Source organism: Loxodonta africana, chromosome 1 (genome assembly GCF_030014295.1).
Source record: "Loxodonta africana isolate mLoxAfr1 chromosome 1, mLoxAfr1.hap2, whole genome shotgun sequence".
Classification (NCBI taxonomy): Eukaryota; Metazoa; Chordata; class Mammalia; order Proboscidea; family Elephantidae; genus Loxodonta; species Loxodonta africana.
The window spans coordinates 74,048,631-74,069,849 of NC_087342.1; the positions used below are offsets into that span (position 1 = coordinate 74,048,631).

The window sequence follows — 21,219 nt, forward strand, 5'->3', positions numbered from 1 at the left end:
TAGTAATATGAAATTAGTTCTGATCCTACAGATCCCTGAGGTCAATTCTGAAGTAAAGCATCAGATTGTTCCAGAAAATTAAGAAGTATAAGGACAAAATTTAGAAATGAATTTTATTTGCCTTGGTTTAAAATACCTGTGTTTGAAAAGACATGTAGATAATCTGCTTAGATAGAAAAATACTCTGCGTTTAGTAAATAATAAGGAAAAATAATTAGTCTTTTAAAAGTCCAGTCTGAGATTGCTTATGAAAACTTCAAGTAAAATAAACTTAAAAAGGCCTATATGCTGCACTTGCATAGATAATCAGGCTAGATTATGTTGTAATTCTACGTTTAACTTTTTGAGGAACCATCAAACTGTTTCTATAATGGCTACGTCATTTTGCATTCCCACCAGCAATGTATGAAGGTTCCAATTTCTCTACATCCTGGTCAACAGTTATCGTTATTAGGTACCATCGAGTCGGTTCCAACTCATAGTGACCTTGTGTATAACAGAACCAAACATTGCCCGGTCCAGCACCATCCATACAATCGTTACTGTTTGAGCCCTTTGTTGCTGACATTATGTCAATTCATCTCTTTGAGGGTCTTTCTCTTTTTCACCCCCAAAAAAACCAAATCCAGTGTGGTCCAGTCGATTCCAACACATAGCGACCCTACAGGACAGAGTAGAACTGCCCCACAGAGTTTCCAAGGAGCACCTGGCGAATTCAAACTGCCAAACCTTTAGTTAGCAGGTGTAGCACTCAACCACTATGCCACCAGGGTTTCCTCTCTTTTTCACTGTCCCTCTGTTTCACCAAGTAAGATGTCCTTCTCCCTGGATTGGTCCCTCCTGATAACATGTCAAAAATGAGGTGAAGTCTTGCTATCCTCGCTTCTAAGAAGCATTCTGGCTTGTACTTCTTCCAAGATAGATTTGTTTGTTCTTCTGGCTGTCCAAGGTATATTCAATATTCTTTGCCAACATCATAATTTATATGCATCAATTCTTCTTTGGCCTTCCTTATTCATTGTCCAGTTTTCACATGCGTATGAGGCAATTGAAAAATACCATGGTTATTTCCTCCTTTTTTTTTTTTACTGTAATTCTAAACCAAAAAAAAAAAAAAAAAACTATTGCCAGTGAGTCTGACTCACAGTGAACTGCCCCACAGGGCTTCCATGGAGGAGGTGGTGGACTCCACCATTCTACCGGTAGTGGGGTTCGAATCCACGTGGACACAGGCCCGTGGGATCTTAAGTCCAAAGCCTTAACCACTGAGCCATCCTGGGGATGCAATCACTCCAGTTGGTGTAAAGTGGTGCCTTGTTGTGGCTATGAGTCAAATTGACTGGAAGGCAACAGGTTTGGTTTGGTTTTGGAATGACCAGTAGGAGTCCTGGAGCCCTAAAGCCCTGGCAGCACAGTGGTTAAGAGCTACAGCTGCTAACCAATAAGTTGACAGAATCCACCAGCCACTCCTTGGAAACCCTATGGGGAAGTTCCACTCTGTTCTATAGGGTCGCTATGAGTCGGAATCGACTCGACAGCATACAATGACTGATGATGTTGGGCATCTTTTCATCTATTTATCAGTCATTTGTATGTCTACTTTGAATAAATGTTTATTCAAACCTTTTGCTTATTTATTAATTGGATGTTTGTTGTTTTATTGTTGAGTTTTAAGAGTTCTTAGTATATTCTGGATAGTAGACCCTTACCGGATACTGTACGATTTTCAAATATTTTCTTCCATTCTGTAGGTTGTCTTTTCACTGTCTTGATAGTGTCCTTTGACGTAGAAAAATTTTTAGTTTTGATGAAGTCCAATAAATCTATTTTTTTCTCTTGGTTTTGTTATTCCATCTAAGAAATCGTTGTCAAATTGAAAGTTATGATGATTTACCCCTATGTTTTTTTTTTTTTTCTTCTAAGAGTTTTATAGTTTTAGCTTTTCAGGACTTTTATCTGAGTTAGTTTTTACATATAGTGTGAGGTAGGAGTCCAACTTTATTCTTTTGCATCTGGATATCCAGTTGTTCCAGCACCATTTGTTGAAAAGCCTATTTTTTTTCCTGTTGAATAGTCTTCCCTCGTCAAAACTAATTGGCCATCAATGTGTGGGTTTATTTCTGGATCCTCAATCCTATTTCATTGGTTTATATGTCTATTCTTATGCCAGTATGTTATATAAATGAGCCAAAAATTGTATTGGCCCCAAGTGGTTCACTTCTTCATAACAAGATGGAACCTATTAGCACCCCACCAAAAAAATACCCACCAGCTGCAAATTCAAATTTGTACATAGGCGATTTTTTTAAATATAGCCCAAGTAAGCAGATTTTAGCCATTTGGAGCCTACCTGATGTACATATCTCACCAACCTGCACCGAACATATGCTAACCCTAAAAAAAACCATTGCCATCTGGCAAGTCAATTCCAACTCAGAGCAACCCTACAGGTCAGAGTAGAACTGCTTCACAGGGTTTCTGAGGAATGGCCGGTGGATTTGAAATGCCAACTTTTTAGTTAGCCACAGAGCTCTTTAGCACTATGCCACCAGGGTTCCCTGCTAACCCCCCTAAAGATTAACAAAAAAAAAAAAAAAAAAAACTGTAGTTGTAAGGTCTTTAAAACCAAACCCATTGCGGTTGAGTAGATTCAATTCCCACTCACAGTGACCCTATAGGATGGGATAGGACTGCCCCAAAGGGTTTCCAAGAAGCGCCTGGTGGATTTGATCTGCCAACCTTTTGGTTAGCAGCCGTTTTTATACCACCAGGGTTTCCTGTAAGGAATTTAGGATGCTGCTATTCTTTGGAGCTCTCTGACCCAGAGACTCCCTACCTTGCTGCAGGAGAACATTGCATAAAGACAGGTAAGCTTTCTCCCTTCCCTTCTCCTCTTCCCCATGGTTTTTCATGCCCTCTTCCCCCTCTGGTGGCTCCCTTTGCCCTTGCCTCTGGTAGACCTCCTGCTGTGTGGCCCTAAATTCATAATCCCCAATAAATAGCTTGCTGTGCAACACTGCTATCTTGTAGTCACATATTTTTCATTGATCAGCCTCAAATTCCCTCACTACACAGTACAACACTGTTCTGATTACTGAAGCTTTGTATCAAGTTTTGGAATCAGGCGTTATGAGTCTTACAACTTTGTTTTTCTTTTTCAAGATTGTTTTGACTATTCAAGGTCCCTTGCAATTTCATAGGAATTTTAGAATCAGCTTCTCCATTTTTGCAAAAAAGGTCATTGGGATTTTGATAAAGATTGCATTGAGTCTGTAAATTGCTTTAGGTAGTATTGCCATCTGTCTTAGTTGTCTAGTGCTGCTATAACAGAAATACACAAGTGGAAGTCTTTAACAAACAGAAACTTATTCTCTCACAGTTTAGGAGGCTAAAAGTACAAAGTCAGACTGCCAGCTCCAGGAAAAGCTTTCTTTCTCTGTTGGCTCTGGAAGAAAGTCCTTGTCATCAATCTTCCCCTGGTCTAGGAGCTTCTCAGCACAGGGACCATGGGTCCAAAGGCCTCACTCCGATTCCAGCTCTTCTTTCTTGGTGGTAGGAAGTCCTTCTCCTCTCTGCTCAATTCCCTCTTTTATATGTCAAAAGAGATTGACTCAAGATACTACCTAATCCTGTAGATTTTGTCCTGCCTCATTAACACAACTGCCTCTAATCTTGCCTCATTAACATGTTGTTGTTGTTGTTTGGTGCCATTGAATCGGTTCCAACTCATGGCGACCCTATGCACAACAGAACAAAACACTACCCAATCCTCTGCCATTCTCAAAATTGTTGCTATGCTTGAGCCCATTGTTGCAGCCACCGTGTCAATCCATCTCATTGAGGGTCTTCCTTTCTCCACTGTCCGTCTACTTTACCAAGCATGATGTCCTTCTCCAGAAACTGATCCCTCCTGATTACATGTCCAAAGCATGTGAGACGTAGTCTCGCCATCCTTGCTTCTAATGAGCATTCTGGTTGAACTTCTTCCAAGACAGATTTGTTCATTCTTTTGGCAGTCCATGGTATATTCAATATTCTTCGCCAACATCGCATTCAATTCTTCTTCTGTCTTCTTTATTCATTGTCCAGCTTTAACATGCGTATGAGATGACTGAAAACACCTTGGCTTGGGTGAGATGCACCTTAGTCCTCAAAGTAATATCTTCGCTTTTCAGTGCTTTAAAGAGGCCAACCGACTAGAAAAGATCCATATTTATGCCTAGTCAATTACCTTCACAGAGGTTAGGATTTACAACACATAGAATAATCATATCAGATCACAAAATGGAGGACAACATACAATACTGGGAATCATGGCCTAGCCAAATTGACACACATTTTGGGGGGACACTATTCAATCTATAACACCATCTAAACAATTTTAAGTCTTCCAATCCGTGAACATGGGATGCCTTTCCATTTACTTAGGTCGTCTTTAATTTCTTTCAGCAATGTTTTATAGTTTTCAGCGTACAAGTCTTACACCTTCTTGGTTAAATTTATTTCTAAGTATTTTATTATTTTTTATCATGTATTCATTTTCATATCTGCATGAGAGTCATGCTTTTACCTTTTTACATCTTTTAACGAGTGAATATGTAGTTTCCTTTGATCAACAGGGGGCTTTGGAGCCCCTGTGGTAGGACTTCTTGAAGTATCACATGGCTTCACACAGAAAATGCTTTATTCACATAGAACTGAGGGTGCAATCGGACTTCCCTCTCTTCAGTCCTGCTTGTATACTTCACATTCCTTAGTGGTGGGGTGAATTTAAAGACCCCAGATATTCAACTTCTGGTGGTTAGATCAACTTTGTTTCTGTAGAGTATATAATGTCAAATGTGCTATTTGAAACCTTCTTAAGTGTTGATAAATTAGAGACCTCCAAAGTACATAAAGTGAAAAAATCAGAATGCAAACAGTGTCTAATGTTATGTTTTATATAACTAGAAAGGAAAAATAAAACGTATATCCATATTTAAGGAGCCCAGGTGGTGCAAGAGATTTTCAATTGGCTGCTAAACTAAAGGCTGGTGGTTTTAACCTACCAGCAGTTCTGCTGAAGAAAAGGCCCAGTGACCTGCTTCCATAAAGATTACAGCCAAGAAAACCTTATGAAGCAGTTCTATCCTGTCACATGGGGTTACCATGAGTCGGGGCCATTTGAAAGCAGGGAACAACCACAGCATATGCACATTTACGTCTATATGCATAAGGAAAATCAGAAAGGATACATATAAAACTAATAGCTACATGTGGGAGATAAGGCTGAGAAGTGGGCAGATAGAGTTGAGAGAAATGAAAACTCTTCACTATTTAGAGTTTCTGATTTTTGAACCATGTGAATATATTACCTTATGTCAGAACATATGCGTGTGTGTGTGTGTGTATCTCCTTAATTTGTATGTGGATCCTTGGATTGTACTAAAGGAGGCTTTTTTTGTTTGTTATTCTTATGTGTTGATATTGTTGAAAACTCTTTTCTCATTTAAAATTGTATTTTCTCTTACATTCACTGGTGATAGAAAAATGACCCAGGGTACAGTAGTAAGAAATATACAGAAAGTTTTACAATTTCTATTTGCATTCATTTTCTAAGGCTGATGTAACGTATTAGCACAAAATTAGCAGCTTAAAACAATATCCATTTATTATCTCACAGTTTTGCTGTTTAGAAGTGCAAGAGGGGCTTCACTCGACTAATATCAAGGTGTTGGCAGAGTTGTATTCCCTCCTGGGGACTCTAGGGGAAAATCCGATTTCCAACTCATTCAGGTTATTGGCAGAATTCAGCTCCATGTGATTGTAGGACTGGTTTCCTTGAAGGCTGTCATCTAGAGGTCAGTCTCAGCTTCTAGTGGCCACCTGCATTCGCTGGCTGGTGGCCCCCACATCTTCAAAGCCAGCAACAGTCTGTCGAGTTCTTCTCCTACTTTGAATCTTTCTGCCTCGTCTCTCCTGCCATGTCTTCCCTTACATCTCTCTTCTACTTGCAGCCAGAGATATTTCTGTTTTTAAGGGTCTATGTGATTCAGCTGGGCCTACCCAGACAAGCCAAGATTATCTCCCCATTTTAGATTTCACAACCTTAGTCACATCTGCGAAGTCCCTTTTGCCAAGTAATGTAACATGTTCACAGGTTCTGGGGAACCATTATTCTGCTACCACACTTGTAAAAGAAGAAACAATCCAAATAATCAAGCTTTTTCACCATGAATCCATTTCCAGTTAGATAGAAATGTAGCCTTCTGGGCCTTTTTCTCTGCTCACTTGATGCAGTTCAGCAGTTTTGTGGATGGAGAGGATGTACTCCTAGAACAAAAAAGAAAGAAAGAAAAAATTACCTGGAAGAACACTGCATCAAGATCAGACTGCTGAGAACCAGGGTTAATGCAGTGCCTTAAATCAACCAGCTAATCACCGTACCCAGATAAGCCCTAAACGGGAAAAGGAGGTTCAGCATGAAGGCTGACAACAACCTTGGCTCAGAGCCTGGGTTTTCTCCTGCAGGATTTAAGAAACCTGCGTGTTGGGGCACTAAACTTAGAAATCATTATCGGAAGTTTTTTTTTTTTTTTTAAGGGATCAGAGTAGGCACATTGAATGTAAATGTCATTTTATTAAAAGAAAAAAAATGTAGAGAGATTGGTAATTGGGTTTGTTCTTCTGTCTGTAAGGAAGGGAGGATGAAAGTACTAAAATGAAGGTGCAATTCCTACTTAGGTGAATAAAATCCATTGTTCCGGTTTCCAAATAATACAGTATGTGTCCATTATGAGATGTCCTAATTAAAGCACATTACTTAATCTCTCTTCACTTTCCTGCCCTCATCTGTAAGATGAGGATGATAACAATAGTTAATAATACAAGCATTTAGAACAGTGACTGGCACATAGTCCGTATTATGTAGTCTTTGCTACTATATAATTATAATTCCCATTCCACAAACGCTTATACAGCTGCCGCTAGAAATATATTAAGAGATCTGAGGTTGAAAAGAAAGAATACAATACATCCATCCCCTGCCCGACTCTTGGCCTAAATGGAAAGAGACCATCAGAGCACCTGTAATGCATGCTTACATCACATGTGAGAGTCACCAGGTCAATGAAAAGATTAATTGTTCTGTAGTCAGACAGAGCTGGATTTTAACTCATTTATTTGCTGTGTAGCCTTAAACAACTTAACTTTTCTGAGCCTCAGTTTCATTACCAGTAGCGTAAAAAGAAATACTAGCTATCTCATGGGATCGCTATGAAAATAACATTAACAATACTGATAAATAATGGTGTAAGTAATGGCTCCAAGCACAGGGCCATAGACATAGTAGGTGATCAATAAAGCCAAAAAGAACAATAACTGGCTTAAAGTCTGCACCTGGAAAAAAAATTTTTTTAGTATGAATTAATAAGTGGTACCTATTTTTTTTTTCTTACCTACTACTCCATTGTCTAACAGATAATACATTTACATATTACACTTACACTTTTAAATAAGAAAAGGGTAAAAATAATTGGGATACTGAGGGACAGTGCAAGAGAGGAGGACAGAGACAGGTAAAGAGGAGATGCGTGCCAGACACACGGAGACTCTGGCCAGACTCCGAGAAATGGACAGGACAGGGGGAGTGAGGCGCTTAGATTAAGAGTGGTTTCAGAGACTCTCCCCCACTGCTCACTCCATTTTCATCATTTAAATCTGCGACTCAAAGCTTTTACATCTGTTCAAAAAAATTCAGACGATTTGGAAATAGCTTGGTAAGTGGCAGCACCGAGGACAACGGTCAGATGTAACCAAAAAGCAACCACCAATCCAGATTACACAGCGAAGTATTGATTGTAGGTTGCAGACGTCGTGATAAGCCGGGTACATTCCCACATACCGGAAAAGAGAAAGCAACCTTTGGCCCGTACGGGGATCGAACCCGCGACCTTGGCGTTATTAGCACCACGCTCTAACCAACTGAGCTAACCGGCCACCGCCAATGCCACAGTTTTTATTTTGAAAGTTTAAAACGCGCCAAAACCGTACTATCTCAAGAACTTCTGAAATAGTTTTTCCTATTCCCACCTTCTGTAAATACACTCGCCCTACCTCAGTTTCTTTTAAAAACTACATCCTAACTTTCATACGTTATTTCTTTAAAAAAGGAAGGGGAGGGAACCTTAAAAGTAAAATTGCTCTAGCGAATTAACCACTGAATGAACAGACTGACCGGGTTTTGGTTTAAGTGTAGCGACTTGAGGTCTGTAGCGGGATGTGAGAAGGCAGCGTCTACAAAAGACGTGCTAGGCAGAAACATAAAAATTGCACCGCTCTGCCGAGTGGCCCGTACGGGGATCGAACCCGCGACCTTGGCGTTATTAGCACCACGCTCTAACCAACTGAGCTAACCGGCCCCCGCGGCGTTGTCATTTTTTTTTCCTGTGTCTCTTTATACTACATCCAACTAATGTCCGCTGGTGCTTCTGCGCAAAAGATAAAAGATGCTTTTCCTTTTATTTCCCCTTTTTTTTCTCCTTCGCGTAAGGAAAAGGAAAGGAGAAAAACCCACCGCTGGCACAAATAAATCTTGTCCCTTCCGGGGAAACTTAGTCTTTCTCAAACTGGCAATACTGACCCGAGAAGACTCAAATTAAACGTCCCGGAGCGGAGCTTCCTTCCTCCTACCCCGGGAAGGCCCGGGGCAACGCGAAGCTGCTCCGAGCCTGAGATCGTGGCGGGCGGATCACAGAACTGGCCAAGCGTGGTCGAAGAACTTGGCTTCAGCGCACAGAGTGCGGATTCTTCTCCGCTCCTGGAGACCATTCCGGGCAGGTAGGCTCTCCGCAGAAGCCTTGGAACCCGGGATCTTTCCCCCTCTCGCGGCCTCAAGGGCCCTGAAATTGCAGCTGCGCACTCCGGACCTCCTGCTCTGCGCTCGGGAAATTCACAGACGTGGCGCTGCAGCTCCAATCACCAGACACCTGGGGGCGCCCGAGTGCCGGGTTGGAGTCAGCTAGTGAGAAAGGACCGTAGGCAGGGCCTCTCTCCAGAGCCTCTGACCTTTTCCAGGGCAGAACCAAGACCCCGAAATCAACAACAAGGGAAGTCAAGGACAGGGCACTTCTGGAGTCAGAGGCCGTTATCCAGACCAGGGGAGAAACGCCGAGATCTGAGAGGCGCGGCGTCGCGGAGGCCCTAGTCGGTCGGTTCGGAGGAAGGAGGCGGGAAACACCAGTAACCCTGAGAGGTGCGCTCCTCCCAGACCTGGCCTGATCCCCTTGATGGCAGATGTCAACCCAGGGAGAGTCCGAAAGGTCAAATAATTCCTGACTCATTCTCCTTTTGTTCTCTTTACTCTGCTGGACCCTGTAACCTACTTCCCCTCCCCGCTTCTCTTCTACTTTTCTGTTCGTTTGTTGCTTGTCTGAACACACACACATCTTAATAAGACTTGAAGGACACTCCCCCCCCCTTTTTTTCAAATTCTTTTTGAGAAAGAGATGACACACATTTTGATGAGCCAGGTCGACTCTTCATTTACTTATTTTCCATTTTGGAATTTATAATTTTTGTTTTTAATTAAAAAAAAAAAAGCTGTAGATCATGGTCGTGATCTTTGGCACAGCTCTTTAAATTTGTTTTTGCATCCTCCGTATGAACCCTGCATTTGCCCTGTCTTCCCGTAAAAATGCGTTGAAAGGTGAGTGAGAAAACCAGTTTTTTTTTTTACTAAGTACTTGTTCTCTGTAGTTCCTTGTCTTCTGTTTGTGCTTTACTGCTGCCCCTCCAGCTTTCCAAACCCTGTGAAATCTGTCTCTGATTTACTGCCTGGGAGCCAGCTGTTTCGATGGCTGGACGTCCTTCAGAATGTCTGGGGTGGAGAATGGGGTTGGGGAGGGACATTCTCTCAACTCTTCCACCCCATGCCCGGCCTGGCCTGGCCCTTAAAACCAAAAAGCCAAACCCTTTTCGGTCAAGTCCGAATCATAGCGACCCTATAGGACAGAGTAGAACTACCCCGTAGGGTTTCCAGGGCTGTAAATCTTTATGAAAGCCTACTGCCACGTTCTTTCTCCTGCCGAAGAGCCGGTAGGTTCGAGCCATCGATCTTTCGATTAACAGCCAAGGGCTTAACCACTACACCACCAGGGCTCATTTCAACCTTTAAACCGAACCGATCGCCATCAAGTCGATTCCGATTCACAGCGATTCTGTAGGACAGAGTTGAACTGCCCCACAGGGTTTCCAAGGAGTGGCTGGTGGATTCGAACTGCTGACTTTTGTTTAGAAGCCGAGCTTTTACACACAAAAAAAAACCAAGCCCAGTGCCCTCAAGTCGATTCCGACTCATAGCGGAGCTTTTAGCAGCCTAAAATCCAAAGATCCCTGAATCTTAATTTCTCTCCCATGCCCCCCAATTTCGGAAGGTCCTGCACTTGGGAGTGCATCAGTAGTATTTCTCTCAGTCCCCATACTCCCTTTTGGTGTACTCTACATGCATCATCAGGGATAATCTGCGGTTGTTGAAGCTACTGGGAATTCTAATCTGTCCAACAGGTCCGCAGGCAAGCCTTAAAAATCTCTTAAAATTTTAGCTGATTTCTGCTAACCTGGTCTTCGTGGTTTCTCCTCTACTGTGCCTCTGCCCATCTGCCAGGAATAGGGGGAGACAGAGGCCTTTTTTCTCCTGTGAAGACCTGTTCCTGGAGTTTAGTTTATTTAGATTCCTTTGTATCCTCAACTCCTCAACTATTGTTCTAGCTTCCAGTTCACTGATTCTTTCTTCTGTCCCCTCCATTCTGTTGTTGAGCCCATGCCCTTAGTTCTTATTTCAGTTGTTGAATTTTTCAATTCTAAAATACCCATTTTGTTCCTCTTCATATTTTCTACTTCTTTGCTGAGACTTTCTATTTTTCATTTGTTTCAGACATGTTTGTAATTGTTCACTGAAGCATTTTTATATGGCTGCTTTAAAATCATTGTCAGATAATCCTAACACCTTTTTCTACTTGGTGTTGGGCTCCATTGTCTTTTTTCACTCAGTTTGAGATCTTCCTGGTTCTTATTTGACTAGTGGTTTTCAAGTGTGATTTAGGAGATAATATTGGACCCATTTTTCCCTGTACTAGAATGTGTCCCAGTTGGAGCTGGACTCACAAGGATTCACAAGGACACATCTACTGGGCCCTGAGGTATAAAGACAAAAAAAAAGAAAAAAAACCTTGCCGTGGAGTACATTCTGACTCAAACAACCCAATAAGATGGAATAGAACTGCCCCATAGGGTTTCCAAGGAGCAGCTGGTGGATTCAAACTGCCAACCTTTTGGTTGGCAGCCATAGCTCACTGTAACTCTCAACCACTGGGCCACCATAAAGACAATAGCTAGGACAATCTTGGAAAACATCTTTCAGGGAACCTTTCAAATAAACTAATAAAACAGCACAAAAGACCCACATACTTTCCACTCTTATCTTTTTCTATAGCATTTATCGAATAGCAAGATTTGTTGGACCAGTGTAGACCCTCCTGACTGTTGTTACTGAAACCTATACCACTGATTGTTAAGAAAGATGACTCCAAATGTAGAATCACAATGACTTAACAGTGTTTAGCTCGTCTGTGAAAAGGTGAAGCTTTCAATGGCTTTGCCCATTTTGTAATGTTGATATATACTGGTTATTCTGTAACATCCCTCAGACTCAGGCAGACATGGCTCTGGCAGCCTGGTTGCTGGTTTTCCCACTTTTGTCTATTCTGCAATGTTTCTCGGATTTGAGCAGACATGGCTATAGCAGCATGCTGTCCATTTCCTACTTTTGCCTCTTTGAATACATGCCTAATAAAACCTTTCTTTTTGCTTTACTAAACTTTGTCGTACTTTTACCCTAAAACAAGTGAAACCAGGGCACTATGGATGTATGAGGTTCTGGCTGGTATTTAAACCCTCTGTTCTAGCTGACTTTCTGCAACTCCACTCTGGCAGGTTAAAAGGGGGACACCTCTTCATTAATGCCAGGTGGAGTTAAGAAGTCCAGGTTTCCCACTCTTAATTCTTCTGGAATCCACATTTCTGGGCCCATGGAGTTAGGATGATCCACCCAGGCCATTTGCCCTTGGGTGTCCTTTGAAACCTTGAGCCTTGGAGAAACTGGTTCCTGGGGGCTGCCTTTGAGTTAAACAATGGTCTAAATAAACTAGTAACATTGTTTTGCCTTGGGCATTATGCTCTTTTGAAGCATTTAGTCAGTTTTGGGAAACAGATTCCAAGGGTTAGACTGAAAGCTATGTTTAGGGTAAATTGGTAATTATTTTAATTATTTTTCAAGATAATGCTGTAGGAAAATCCCTCCCAACCACAAATTTGTTTATCCATTCTGTTTTTTCAATCCTTTTTTCCATGGCAATGTCAGTAAGATTTGGTATAAGTGTTTCAAGGTTCTCTCATCTTCAGAACATTTTTGACTCTGTAGGGGAAATGCTACCCTGATTTGCAAATCATATATTAAATAAACTTCAATCAACTTTTATTATTGGCTTAATATGATTTTTGGTTTAACACCACTCAGTCTCCACTCCTGCTGGAAGGTGGTGAGAATTTCATCTCCCCAAGTGGTCCCTAGGGACAATGCAGTGATGAGGGGACGCAGTTACCACTGTGCAGTGGTGAAAGTTTTGACCCTCCACTAGGCCTCTTCAGACACTATCCCAGCAAGGAGAGAGAGGAATGTATTATTACTGCTGGGTGGTCATGGAAGTTCTGATTTCCTACCTGGTTTTATCTGACACTACCCCAACCAGGGTATTGGATCTCCTTGCTACAGTCTCACAATGGTAGGAGCCTAGGCTCCCCACTGGCACAGTATTTTCTGTGATATTTGGCTGGAGTAGAATAGTTATTGTCTAAAACTTTTCTGTGTTGGTCCTTTGGCTAAAGGGAGACTTCCTTAGACCTTTTTTTTTTTTGTACACATCCATTGGTGTTTTGGTTTCCTGGACTCCTCAGCTCTAATCTAGGATACGTGAAGCAAAAAGAAAACTTGGGGAACTTACCAGCATGTCTTTCCCCTGACCCACAAGTTCCCCCCAGCGAGTCTGCCTTCTTCCCTCCACCTTTCAGAGTATTCTTATCTTTGTTTTATATATAATGTTCACAATTCTTGAGGTCCCTGAGTGGTGCCGTTTATGCTCGTCTACTAACCCAGAAGCACCATGGAAGAAAGGCCTGGTGATCTACTTCCAAAAAGATTACAGCCAAGAAAACCCTATGGAGCTCAGTTCTACTCTGTAACACATGGAGTCATCGTTATTCAGAATTTACTCAACAGCAACGGGTTAGGCTTTGTTTCGGGGATATTAGTTGCACTTAACAGGAAGAATAGAGAAAAGCACATCAATCCATTTTCCCAGAAGCCCTGATAGGTTTTTATATCTGTATTTATTTTTCTTATCCCCAATGCAAATTTGAGGTTTCTGGAACAGATATCAGAATTATTATTACAGACACAGGGGGCACCAAGTCAGTTCCTTTTGCCTCAACTCTACCCCCTCAATGTGATGAGAGCCAGAGGTTGCCTTACATGTACAGAGATCTGAACTGTAGGAGAAGAACCTTGATATTAGGAATCTGGGAGCTGATATCCAGAAACTAGCAGGACCGAAATTAGTGGCAACACATAGACATTTACAAGCAGCTTTTCCTTTTTTGTAAAGGTCAAATACCTGAAACATTTTTTAAAAACCCGAAAGACTCATGAAGAAAGTTCACCCTTCACCTGTATCCCCTTAACCTGAGTGGAGAAATATGTTTTATATGAATAGTGCTTAGTGGATAGCACTATCAAATAGAGCAACAATTCAATTTTAATAAGATTCATAAGCATCATGATTGTGAAAGACATTACTTTGTATGATTCTCTGTTACTATCTAGAGGCCATACTCATCATAATTCCTGCCTTAAAGGGATTAACTTCTCAGGAATATCTACTTGGTTATCTAGTTATCTTATCTAGTTATCTTGGTTATCTTAGTTATCTAGTTATCTTGGTTATCTTAGTTATCTAGTGCTGCTATAACAGAAATACCACAAGTGGATGGCTTTAACAAAGAGAAATTTATTTTCTCACAGTAAAGTAGGCTAAAAGTCCAAATTCAGTGTGTCAGCTCCAGGGGAAGCCTTTCTCTCTGTGTCCACTCTGGAGGAAGGTCCTTCGACCTTCATCTGTTTGAGCAGATTCTCAGGGGCAGGACCCCATGTCCAAAGGATGTGCTCTGCTCCTGGTGCTGCTTTCTTGGTGATATGAAGTCCCCAACTCTCTGCTTGTTTCCCTTTCCTTTTATCTCTTGAGAGATAAAAGGTGGTGGAGGTCACACCCCAGTGAAGCTACCTTACATTGGATCAGGGAGGTGACCTGGGTAAGGGTGGTGTTACATTCCCACTCTAATCCTCTCAACATAAAATTACAATTAAAAAAATGCAGGACAACCACACAATACTGGGAATCATGGCCTACCAAGCTGATACACATATTTTTGGGAGGGACATAAGTCAATCCATGACAGGGTATATCCTATTCTTTTTTTGTGGGTATTAGCTCTAGTAATGACCTTGGATTTGAAATACTGGCTAGGTATTGTCATAGACAATGGAGTCTGCTTAAAATCAAAATAGGAGATTTATCGAAAGCAAAAAGACACCTCAAGCCGGGAACACACTAGATCTCATGAAAATGAAACCATGCACTCCTGATAGGCAGTTACAAAAGCATAATTATAGAGTTACACCAGGAATTTGGGCTGCAGTATTCTGATTGGTTGGCGAGCGATTAGCGGATCTGGGGACAGGACGTCTGGGAAGGGGGGGGCTTTTGCTAGGATTGGTCTAGAGAGTATACGCAGATGGAGGGTATTGGATACGGTGCATAATTGCACAGCTACGTGCTGAATGGGGGGTATCACAGGGTGGTCACAAGGTGATTATAGAATAGATTTTCCTAAAACACATTGTTAAAATATCTATCTTAAGGCAAACATTTCCCTAGAACAAAGGGTTTCAATAAATGTTTAAGCAAAGATCCCCAGCGAGCATCCTTTGGACATTCTTTTAGGTTAACCACAGAGAAAGACATTTCTTTAGCTACATGATTAAGTCTGTTCAAAGGTTAGGTATTGTTAGGGTAAAAGCAGAAGTAACGAAATGGAGTCAAACCCAAGCCTGGGTCAGCCATTTCAGATACACCAGGCTTGTGCAGTACTTTTAGATTGGTCACAAACTCATCATAAGCCAGGCTCTCAGTGCACTGCTGAGTTTTCCCAATGTCAAGAAATCCAGCAATTACCCTTCAGCCAATGTTTTCCTCTTCTTGAAGCAACAGCAGAATTTGATCAGGAGTATTCCAAGCCTCCCTACTAGCAGCTTTTGACAGGCTTCACCTTCCTTGTGGCTGTAAGCGATGGAACAGTTCCAATGGCTGGCTGCAGAGGACCCCAAAGAGTCGCCACGGCCTTGACTTGGTTGAAGACAAAACAAGTATACAGCTAAAAAGAAAAACCAAAAAAAAAAAGAAAACCAAGCCCGTTGCCATAAAGTCGATTCTGACTCATAGCAACCCTATAGGACAGAGTAGAACTGCCCCATAGGGTTTCCAAGGAGCACCTGGTGGATTCAAGCTAAAAAAAAAAAAAAAGCCAAATTCCATCATCTGCAAGTTATCTGGTTTTCTAATATTACTCTCAGGTCTCCTGTGGCACAAATGGTTTACAGTCAGCTTGGAGCCCTGGTGACACAGTGGTTAAGAACTTGCCTGCTAACTGAGAGGTGAGCAGTTCAAATCCATCATCTGCTCCTTGGAAACCTTATGGGGCAGTTTTACTCTGTTCTATAGGGTTGCTATGAGTTGGAATCACTCTGAGTTGGGATCGACTAAATGGCAACAGGCTTGGGTTTTTGGTTTTTACTAACCTAAATGTGGTCAGTTTGAACCCACCAAGCAGCACTGCAGAAGAAAGGCTTGGTAATCTACTTCCATAAAGATTACAGCCAAGAAAACCCCAAGGAATTCTCAGAGGTCGCCTTTCAGCCAAGTAATAGATTGCTCTATAAAACAAACAATAACGCCCGTGAGGAATGTGCTCCTTTAAACAACCAACTATAGAAACCAAGTAGTCAACATTTACCCAAAAGCAAAGATGAGAAGGCAAGGAGGGGCAGGGGAACCAGACTGATGGGAACAGAGAAGGGAGGGTGGAAATGGTGAGAGTGCTAATACATTTTGGGAATTGTAACCAATATCATGGAACAATTTGTTGAATTGTTGAATGGGAATCTAATTTGGTGTGTAAACTTTCACCTAAAACACAGTAAAATATTTTTTTAGGTGCAAAACAAAAACAATCTTATGGAGCAGTTCTACTCTAACACATGGGTCTCCATGAGTTGCAATTGACTGATGGCAATGAGTTTAATATTACTTTAGGGGTCTGAATTATCTTATTTAGCTGTTTTCTTGGTTGTTGCAGGTAAGTAAGCAACAGTGGCAGGAATTGGGTTTTGTTCATTATTGTATCTCTCTGGTGGTAGAGTGGTTAAAAGCGTAGCTACCAACAAAAAGGTCAGCATTTCAAATCCACCAATTGCTCTTTGGAAACCCTGTGGACAGTTCTATTCTGTTCTATAGGGTCACTAAGAGTTGGAATCAACTGGACAGCATGGGGTTTTGTTTTTTGTTTTTTGTTTTTTTTTTTTTTTGTCTTTTTTTTTTTTTAATCTCCCTATATCTCCAGGGCTTTTAGCTGCATACTACTCTGTACTGTTTGCATTCCTGACCATTTGCTTGAATTGCCTATACTATTATTTCCTCCTGAACCATTCCCTCCCCCCGCCAACCCCCGCGGCCCCAATGGCTTCTGTGACTTCAGTTGTCTGGCTTTCTTCCTGACACTTTTCTCAGTCTTCTTCTTAGGAGCCTTCTGCATACTTTCCAGGGCTCCCTCCTCAGCCTGTTTCTCTCTACACCAATGTGTCTTAGACTTTTCTGGGTCTTAGATCCCTTTGAGAGTCTAAAGTATTCCATGGACTCTTTCCCAAATTGCCTTCCACAAAGGCTGTCAGGGTGAGGACAACCTTCTCCAACTCCCACACAAGGAGACTGAGGACCCGCATTGCTGCTGCCACTCCAGTGCCCAAGTTGCCACAGGCCAGTGAACTGCACCCATGATTAACCTTTCCACTGCTGCAGAGGGGCAGATGCCCCTTCTTCTTCAAGATACTGGGGCAAAGACCACTGTTTTAAAAGACCACTTGGACTGGAATGCTGCTGTTGAACTTGTAGTGAGGTTCTATTTAGTACTTCTTGAAGATTAAATACTTTTAAATAATAACTGGCAAATGTTTTTACCCTACCAAACAATTTCTAAAGAAGTGCAAGACACTCAAAAATGTATGTCTTTACTAAAATGTTTCTCCCTGAATGAAAATATACTATTTTCCCTCCCTGGTCTCAGTAATTTTTTCCTCAAAAAATTTCTTCATTCTTCAGGTCTTGTTAAACCTCACCAAGTCTCTGATCCACTAGCCAGAATGGCCCACAACACTTTTGACCTCATGGTCTTTTACCCAAATAAAAACAAGGCTTTGTTAATCTATTTGCGTATTTGGCTGCAGGGCAAATATAAATTTTTAAAAATTGAGCCAAGAAATTTCTTACTGATCCCACAAAACTATTGGCCTGAGATAATCTTTAAACCTTAAATGGAAACTATCCCCTGAAGTCGTCTTTAAACCAATTTTTTTTTTTTAATTGTCAATGAGTTGACTCATAGGGACCCTATAGGACAGAGTAGAACTGCCCCAGAAGTTCCCTGGCTGTAATCTTTACAGAAGCAGATTGCCACATCTTTCTCCCAGGGAGACATTGGTGTGTTCCAACTGCCAAACTTTTGGTTAGCAGCCAAGTGATTGACCGCTATGCAACCAGGGCTCCTGGCTTAGTTTAATTAGTAAAGAATGTCTGCCTTGAGTATGGAACTGTTTTAAAGATTTATCAATATGCGATCAAAGTGACCACAGCAACTTAAAAAGTTAGATGAGAAGCTTAGGGAGCAGTGAGTTTATCTTAATAGTGCAGGAATAATTTGGAAAGGAATAACGAGAATAGTTGCAGTTTGAAAAATGTAATCAATGTCACTGAGTTATACATGTAGAAATTATTGAATTGGTTATGTTTTGCTGTGTATATTTTTGCCAAAAAATACGTAAAACAAAAAGAAATGTCTTACCAAAGAAAATGAGATCATAACCTGCTAAATATCCTACACACCTTATACACAACACTGGTGTAAAAGGACGTGATTTGCTCACCTGTGATACTGAGGTTTTCAAAATTAAAGATTTTGGTCTCCTCAAAATGGGCAAAAATAATGAGAACTTTTGACTGCATAGAAACAGGAGGTTATAGCCTTCTTAAACATGAGCCTATTAGATGGTTATCATTGTTGCTGGTGATAGGCAAAATGTCAAAATATTAACCTGACATAAAAATCACAAAGTTGTAATTTCAAATGTTCACATCTGGAGGTGCTGCCACCCCGCCCTTCAAATTGATTGTCATTTGAGTCTAAATGAGTCTTAAGCGTCATCAAATGAGCAATCTTCTAATATTTTCTTCTTTATTCCGACCTTTTCCTGAGATTGAGAGAGGAAGTTGCCTGAGAAAGACCCTTAGAAAGTCAAATTTTAAAATCAAGCTTTGAAGCTTTACAGAAAATAATTTACCGGCTAGTTCTCCATTCAACTTTTTCCCTTTGGTAGGGTCCACACTCAAAGAACCTTTTGCCTTACACACAGCTGTTAGACAAAAAAAAAAAACCAAACCCAGTGCCGTCAAGTTGATTCTGACTCAGTCAGCGGGAGTGAGTTTTAGGGGAAAGAGAAAAGACATCGCCTGGGGGAACGTTGACGTATAGAAGAACGCCGCGGGCTCAAGGGATCAGGGAGGGTCTGAGAAACCGCTTAGAATTGAACGGGATCCCTGAAGAAGCCCGAGGAAGAGGCGGGGAGAAAGGAAAAGATGGACAGTAGTTCCTTTGGGTGGCGTCATTTTAAACAAACGGCCCTCCTTTCTAAATTTTTCTTTTCTTTTTTTTTGGGGGGGGGTGTCTCTCCTAAATCCCTTGGTAAAGTAGAAGGACTTGGGAGAAAATTAAAATCTAGGTGAGAAAAACTCGCAAACATTCCCTCCCCCACGGTCTTCGTTGCAGGAAACTTTAAAGTCTCCAGTGCGTCCTGTCAGGGGCACTGGGAAGCTAACCAGTGAAGCCGCCGAGCGCTTTGCCCTCGGCTGGTCCGGAGATTTGCTGCAGAACCGTCAACTGGTTTAATGGAAAAGCTGGGGATGGGGAACCGAACATTTGAACAGAGCTTTATTCCACTCCCTGCTCTTTGCAACTAAGCGGAGAGAGGATCTCCCGTGAGGTGGAGCGGGCATTTATCTTGGAAACTGGTGTAAGGAGAGCTACGCCCGGGCCAAGACCGAAACAGAAAATAGAAAAACAATACGAAACAAAGCACGCACACAAACTTTTAAAGCCGTACTTCATATACGAAGGAAGAAGTTTAGGCTATTTAAATTTTGCGGATTTGGGCAAAATAATCCACGGAGATTATATTGTGGAGAGGGACTATCTTCTTGCTTCCCTTAGAATATTCTAGACAAATGAGGCAACTGCCCAAAGGGCTTCAAATCAGGTCTTGTAGATGGTGGGTCTGGTCCTCAGAGCTTCCATATGGCCATGCCTGCACAAACACCGCTCTCAAATGAAAGATTCAATTTTGTGTCTGAAGAATATTCCAGGGTGGTCTGAGAATCTGATGATTCTAGAAGAATCTCCCAGCTTTCCTTTGACCTGCGGGTCCAGGACCAGCCTTGGATGCAATTTGGGAATCTTCTCTCCTTTTTGCCTCAGGCTCCTGGGACAGCCTCAAGTCTCATTTATGTGACTTAGTTCCCTATGGGACACCAGGTGAGGCCTCTTTCAGAGCCCCTCTTATAGCCAAGTTCCAGAACCATGGCTCTAGTCACCATTCCACAGAGGAGTGGCGGAGGTCTCTTGTAAGAACAGTTTTTCTCCCCACTCCTCTCTTTTATGGTGTTTTCTTTAATTTTAATTCTTTTGAATAGGTAACATTTGAAGCCGAAAAAAGCATGCAGTGATCTTTTCCCTCCTGCTCCTGAACCCTATTCCCTCGTGAACCCCATCTTCTCACTCTAGCCCCTCAACTAGTTGCTGTTGTTATGAGTTTATTATCTTCCGAGAGTTTTTTGTAAAATATATATATAATATAATGCAAATGTATCTCCCATGATAGCATTCCGTACACATTGCTCTAAATCTTACTTTTATTTTAAAATATATATGCACACATAGTAATTTTCTTCGTAATCTTTTAAATATGCACGAAACTGCATTGTGTAGATGCGCCATAATCTAAGTAAATAATTCTGAACAATTAGGTTTCCAGTCTCGCTGTTACAAATAATGCTGCAGACACATTATATATATATACACAGTATAACCTCTCATGTGTACAAAAAAAAAAAAAACCCCTTTGATGTCGAGTCCGACTCACAGTGACCCTATAGGACAGAATAGAACTGCCCATAGGATTTCCAAGAAGCAGCTGGTGAATTCGAACTGTCGACCTTTGGGCCAGCAGCCGTAGCACTTATCCCCTGCGTCACCACGGTTCCCATGTGTATAAATATGAGAAAATTAAAAATCAGGCATTCTTGTGGCGCTGGAATGTTGCATCCTGTCAGAGAGGTGAGATTTAGCAGAAGGGGTCTGAGGAGATGGATGAAATTGAGTGAGGGTAGGAAGGGATTGAGTGGAGAGGTCTGAGGATGAGCCTTGGAGAATGACTTCTTTTTGTGTACTCCTGAAAGAAAACATGCCAAATATACCACAGTAGAAGAAACTCAAATAACGCCAGTGAAACTGGAGAGCAAAACTGGGGTGTGGAGATGGCAACGTATTTTCAGTATACAAGATGAATCCCACCATCAGGCTGTGATGGCCGAGTGGTTAAGGCGTTGGACTCGAAATCCAATGGGGGTTCCCCGCGCAGGTTCAAATCCTGCTCACAGCGTTCGTCTTTTTCTGAGTTACAAACCCAAGTCAACACAAATCACGGTGACTCTCAGCTTTACTAGTAGCGAGCGCTTAACCATTGCTCCA

The 21,219-nt window shown here is 41.7% G+C and overlaps 3 non-coding genes across 3 annotated transcripts; 1 reads left to right on the forward strand and 2 right to left on the reverse strand.

Moving 5' to 3' along the window:
- Positions 1-7,903: 7,903 nt before the first annotated feature.
- TRNAI-AAU (transfer RNA isoleucine (anticodon AAU)) lies at positions 7,904-7,977 on the reverse strand. The gene has a single exon. It is a non-coding gene; the product is annotated as a tRNA-Ile (tRNA).
- A 348-nt stretch (positions 7,978-8,325) lies between these two features.
- Positions 8,326-8,399, reverse strand: TRNAI-AAU (transfer RNA isoleucine (anticodon AAU)). The gene has a single exon. It is a non-coding gene; the product is annotated as a tRNA-Ile (tRNA).
- A 12,649-nt stretch (positions 8,400-21,048) lies between these two features.
- Positions 21,049-21,130, forward strand: TRNAS-CGA (transfer RNA serine (anticodon CGA)). The gene has a single exon. It is a non-coding gene; the product is annotated as a tRNA-Ser (tRNA).
- The last annotated feature ends 89 nt before the right edge of the window (positions 21,131-21,219 follow it).